At 46.0% G+C, this 5,995-nt stretch overlaps 1 pseudogene; it reads left to right on the top strand.

Annotated features, from left to right (window-relative positions):
• The first annotated feature begins 520 nt into the window (after positions 1-520).
• LOC105543579 lies at positions 521-4,951 on the top strand (annotated as a pseudogene).
• The last annotated feature ends 1,044 nt before the right edge of the window (positions 4,952-5,995 follow it).

Here is a 5,995-nt window from a genome sequence, read left to right as displayed (position 1 = left end):
TTGGCCTCCCAGAGTGCTGAGATTACAGGTGTGAGCCTCTGCACCTGGCTACTTTCACCATTTTTATTCAACATAATACTGTAAGTCCTAACCAGAGCAATTAGGCAAGGGAAAGAAATAAATGACACCCAAATTGGAAAGAATTAAGACAAATTAGCATTTTTCACAGATGACGTGATCTTACACTTAGAAAAATCTAAAGACTCCACCAAAAAACTGTTAGAACTGATAAACAAATCCAGTAAAGTTGCAGGATACAAAATCAACATACAAAAATCAGTAGGAGTTACATATGCCAAGAGTAAACAATCTGAAAAAGAAATCAAGAAAGAAATCTGGGAGCCTGCATTTTCTCCAGTACTCACTGGGGGCCAACTGCTGAGGTATTTGGCTGTTATAAATAAAGTTGTGATGAACACGTGTACAAGTGTTTGTATGGACATAAGCTGTTATTTCTCTTGAGTAAATACCTAAAAGTGGGATTTCTGGAGTTTTACTATCCTTGGATGCTACTGTTGATATGGAAAAGACTGAGGAACAGTTTGCTAATCTGCACATTGTTAAACGTTCCTCAGGAACCAAAAAACCCACTGAACTTCTTGGCATAGACATATCAAAGACTGTGCAAGCAGGAAAATAAAACTTGGTTGCTGTTTTATATTCTAATGGATCGATCAGAATATATGATAGAGAAAAAGATTAAATGTACTCTGAGAATTTAGTGGATATCCTGGACTTCTTAATCGAGTGAAATTTTTGCGAATTCCTGTGACAGTGTATATTCAGGATATACTGATGGCACTGTAAAATGTTGGGAAGCTCGAGTAGCCAGTGAAAAACCTGCCCAGCTCTTCAGGGATTACCCTTCCAATACTTTTATCCATTTTGATATTAACTGTAATGATCTTTGTGCTGGTACAGAAAAGTTGATGATGATGCATGGCTGGTGTTTGGGGATGCAAGGATGAATTCTCAGGATTTACGTACAACTCAAGACGCGATTGGTGCATATTCAGAGACACATAGCGATGATGTCACTCAAGTACATTTCCATCCCAGCAATCCCAACATGGTAGTCTCAGGTTCACCTGATGGCCTGGTAAATGTATTTGATATTAATGTTGATAATGAAGAGGATGCACTGGTTACAACCTGAAACTCAATTTCATCAGTCAGCCGTATCAGTTGGTATGGTAAAGGTTACAGACAGATATACCGCATGACACATGGTGAAAGATTTTATTGGTGGGATCTTAATCATCTGGGAAAAGGGAGAAAGGAGTTTTTTTCTTCAATGGGTCTAGAGTTTCAGTTTTACCAGGTGAAAATTTCTAGAACTCTGATGCACACAAGGTACTTACACTGAACACGACTAAACTGTGTGCCTAGAAACGGTTAAAATGGTAAAATTTATATGTTTTTGTCCACAATTTTTAAAAAAGAAGTTCTATGATGACATAGACCACTACTATATCTCCAGGGTCTAACATAAGTCTGGCACATAATACGTGTGAACTAAATACTTACTAAATGAAGGAATTCATAACTGTAAAGCCTATGCTCTTAATTATTGTGGAATATTCTTTCTAAATAGTAATAACCATTATATATATATACATATAAAAATTGTTATTTATAGAATGAGGGAGGGAACTGGGTATTGGAAACAACAGATGGAAGTTAGACTGATCGGAACGTACCTTCCTTTGTTGTTGATTTCGATTCCTTTGTTTTAGATTTGATTTTAGAACCATGTAAACATTTTACATAATAATTAGAAATCAATATTAAATAAAAAATGTAAAAGCAATCCACAAAAATAAAAACAAAATAAATGAAACTAACATTTAGCATCTTTCTTTTTGTGACTGGCTTATTTCACTTAGTGTACTATCCTCAAGGTTCAAGGATTGTATGTTAATTCCATTTTTAATTGTTTGAGGGATCTCCATACTGTTTTCCATAGCAGCGGCACTGCTGTGGTTTGGATATGGTTTGTTCGTTACCGTCAGATATCACGTTGAAAGTTAATCCTCACTGTGTCAGTGTTGAGAGGCGGGGTCTAGTGAAAAGCGTTTGGGTGATGGGGGCAGATCCTTCATGAATGGCTTGGTGCTGTTTTTGCCATAATGAGTTCTTGCTCTGTTAGTTCCTGTGGAAGCTGGTTGTTAACTAGAGCCTGGCACCATCCCCTGTGCCCTCTTGCTTCCTCTCTCACCGTGTGATCTCTGCACTTGCTGGCTGTTCTTCACTTTCTGCTTATGGTATTCTTCCCCCTGCTAAGTTTGTTTTTAGTTTGTTTTTGTTTTTCTAATTTCTTGAAGTGTAAAGTTAGGTTGTTGATTTGAGATCTTTGTTATTTCTTAACGTACGTGTTCTGTGCTATAAACTGTTTCTTTAGTACTACTTTTGCTACTCCCATAACTTTTGTTATGTTGTGTTTTTACTGTCATTTTTTCTCAAGATATTTTGTAATTTCCTTTGTGTTTCTTCTTTGACCCATTGGTTGTTCAGAGTGTGTTGTTTAATTTCCACATATTTGGGAATTTTCTCCTTGTCCTACTACTACTGGTTTCTAGTTTCATTCCACTGTGGTTTAGAAAGATGCTTTGTATGACTTCGATCAGTCTTGCTCTGTCGCCCAGGCTGGAGTGCAGTGGCGGGATCTCGGCTCACTGCAAGCTCTGCCTCCCGGGTTCACGCCATTCTCCTGCCTCAGCCTCCCAAGTAGCTGGGACTACAGGCGCCACCACCATGCCTGGCTAATTTTTTTGTATTTTTAGTAGAGACGGGGTTTCACTGCGTTAGCCAGGATGGTCTCGATCTCTTGACCTTGTGATCCACCCACCTCGGCCTCCCAAAGTGCTGGGATTACAGGCCTGAGCCACCGCGCCCGGCCCGATCTTCTTAAATTTGTTAAGAATTTCTTTTGCGGCATAACCTGTGATCTATGTACGTCTGTGTACATTTGAGAAGAATGAATATTCTTCTGTTGCTGTGTGGAGTGTTTTGTATGTGTCTGCTAGGCTCAATTGGTCTACAGCGTTGTTATTTCTTTCTTTTCTTTCTTTCTTTTTCACTTAAGATAAAGATGGGCGCTCTCTAATACTAAGTGCGCCTGGGATGAGCGGGACCTCTCTTAGGACCAGGGGACATCTGCCCAAGCGCATTGTGAAACTGAAGCATTAATGCCCAGTGAGGGCCAAGTCAGGACAGTCACAGTAGAGCCAGCAATGGTGACCTCTCCTTCCCAAACCTCTAAGGGGCCCGCTGGGTTTACATGGGTCTGCAAGTCTGCACCGACTCGGCGATGGGCTTGGAGGCAGCCTGTGTGTCAGGAAAACGTCAGGGGCATGGCGGCCACCTGCTGTAAGAATAGAAGGCCCTGGGAGCCTAGACAGCCGACACATCTGACAGAAGCCTGGAACCTGAGCCGCTTCTTCATGTCCTGGCAGAGACCCGGCGGAGATCCATCAGGGACCTCCCACCATTAAACACTGTGCTAGGTTTTGCCTGTTTGGTCGTTTAGTAGGAAAAAAAGAAAAGAAAAAAACAGAAATAAATAAATACATACATACATACATACCGTCTGAGGATATCCGTTAGTGAGCAGAACAAAACCCTGCCCCCACAGTTTCATTCTGTGACACAGGACCTCAGTGGGTGAAAGGTACTTTGGTGTCAAACTGGAGGGCAGAGGGATTGGGAGGAGGAGAAGAGGGAGTTCTATTCAGAGAAGGAAGACGTCATGAAAAAGACACGTGAGGAACACACAAGGAAGAAGGTGAGAGTCAGATGCAGGGGTCTTGGGTGAGAACATTCCAGGCCGAGGGAGCAGGAGGTGCCAGGCCCCGAGGCTGGGCAGGCCTGGAGCACCGGGCAACCCACGTGCCACATGGAGGTAGTGGCTCTCGCCCCCATCCTGGCCTCTGGAGTCCTTCATGTGAGTCACGGAAGAAAAACTTGTTACATCTGAGTACTATTTTTGTGATCTTACTCTTCAACTTAAAACATTTTTTATTGCAGACATTTTATTGATTGATTGATTGATTGAGATGGAGTCTCGCTCTCTTGCCCAGGCTGGTGTGCACTGTCACAATCTCGGCTCACTGCAACCTTTGCCCCCGGGTTCAACCAATTGTCCTGGCTCAGCCCCCCAGTAGCTGGTATTACAGGTGTGCGCTATCACGCCTGGCTAATTTTTGTAATGTTGGCCAGGCTGGTCTCGAACTCCTGACCTCAAGTCATCGGCCCACCTTGGCCTCCCACCATGCCTGGCTAGGTTTTAAAATTTTCTGTAGAGTTGAGGTCATGCTATGTTGCCCAGGCTGGTCTCGAACTCCCGGGCTCACGATTCTCCCGCCTCAGACTCCCAAAGTGCTGGGAGCGCTGGCTCACCACCACGCCCAGCCAAGAAATTTTTAAAAAATTATCACTATCACGCCCAACAAAATTAACAGTACTCCCTTAATATCTAACCCCTTGTCAGTGTTTCAATTTCTCTTGTCTCAAAATGTCTTTTGTCGGGTGGTTTGTTCCAGTCAGGATTCAGACAAGCTCTCTGTGGTTGCTTCTGTTGTGTCTCCAAGTCCCTTTTGACCTGGACTCCCTCTTTGGTGACTTCCTGCCTGGTGCCGCAGCTCCTGCGCGCTGAGCGCCTCTCCTTGCCCCTGAGACAATGCCTGAGACGACACTGAAAACTTCACACACATACAGAGTCTAGGGGTTGGGGGGTGACCACGTCTTCTTTCTGCTTGAAGATTAGACACCTGTGTGCTGGAGCAGCCAGGATGACCACAAAGCAGGACGCACAGGCACCCACACCGGGGCAGGTGGCGGCGTCTCAGTGCGTGGATTCACAGTGGGCTGCACCCCAGTGTTCGGGCCGCGGCTCTCCAGGGGCGCCACTTTCTGCCCCTGCCCCGCCAACTCCCACCAAACAACCAAATGAGCAAAACCAAAACAGAACACAGCACTTCCAAAGGGCAGATCCGAACCCGCGGCAGCCCAGCCTCGCCTCCTGAGGTGCAAGAGCAGGGATGCATGAGACCCCGACGATGTGGCGGCCAGCGGTGGCCATCCTTTCTAGGACTCACGGGTCTGAGTGAGGCAGGAGAACAGGGTATGGGGGCAGGGAACCTAAGGCCGTTTCACGCCGGACTTTCTAGAACTAAACTGAAAGGAAAGCTCTAACTTTCCACGCCTAAGTAACAAAAGGACCAGAGGTTACTCCCTTTGCAAACCCCCCACCTTCCCTGTGCGGCGGAAAAGAAATTGGCTGCCCACAACCAGTCAGACTCACTGCGCCAGTCTTCGTTTGCATATTAGTCCAACTCTGTAACTTTCACTTTAGCCTCTTAACGTCAGCTTTTTGCAACCAATCAGATGTCTGCGCAGGAGCGACCTTTGTAACTTCAGCCTCGGGTTAGCCGCTTTCTGCAACCAATCAGGCCGATCCGGGCCGCCACTTTATTTACAGGAGGGGAGCCCATGAGTGGCCAATGCCAACCTCCAGCGGGTATCTGGACAGAGAAGATTCCGGGGCAGCCCTTGAGCCTGCTCAGGCCGCCCCCACACTGTGGAGTGTACTTTCGTTTTCAGTAAATCCCTGCTTTCGTGGCTTCCTTCTTTCCTTGCTTTGCCGCACGTTCTGTCCATTTCTTTGTTCACAACGCCAACAACCCGGACAACGCGCAGTCACGACCCTCCACCGGTAACACGACCCCTTCCCTTGTATGAGCTCATTGATGTTCAGCACCTGCAAGGTCAGGGCTAGTACGAGCTCTGCTTTTCAGATGAGGAAACGGAGGCACAGAGAGGTAAAGTACCGTAAGTCTGGTGGACAGACCCTTCAACCCAGGCCGCCCGGCCGCGGGGCCCTTTCTTTACCCCAGAGCGGGGGTGGGACACAGATGAAGCCCCCGGGGAAGCCCCCGGGAGAAACAGGAAGGACTGGCTTTAGGAGAGAGAGGGCAGAGGGCAGAGGGCAGAGGGC

This window comes from Mandrillus leucophaeus, unplaced genomic scaffold (genome assembly GCF_000951045.1).
Source record: "Mandrillus leucophaeus isolate KB7577 unplaced genomic scaffold, Mleu.le_1.0 Scaffold286, whole genome shotgun sequence".
NCBI classification, from domain to species: Eukaryota; Metazoa; Chordata; class Mammalia; order Primates; family Cercopithecidae; genus Mandrillus; species Mandrillus leucophaeus.
This window is presented reverse-complemented; position numbering and strand designations above follow the sequence as displayed.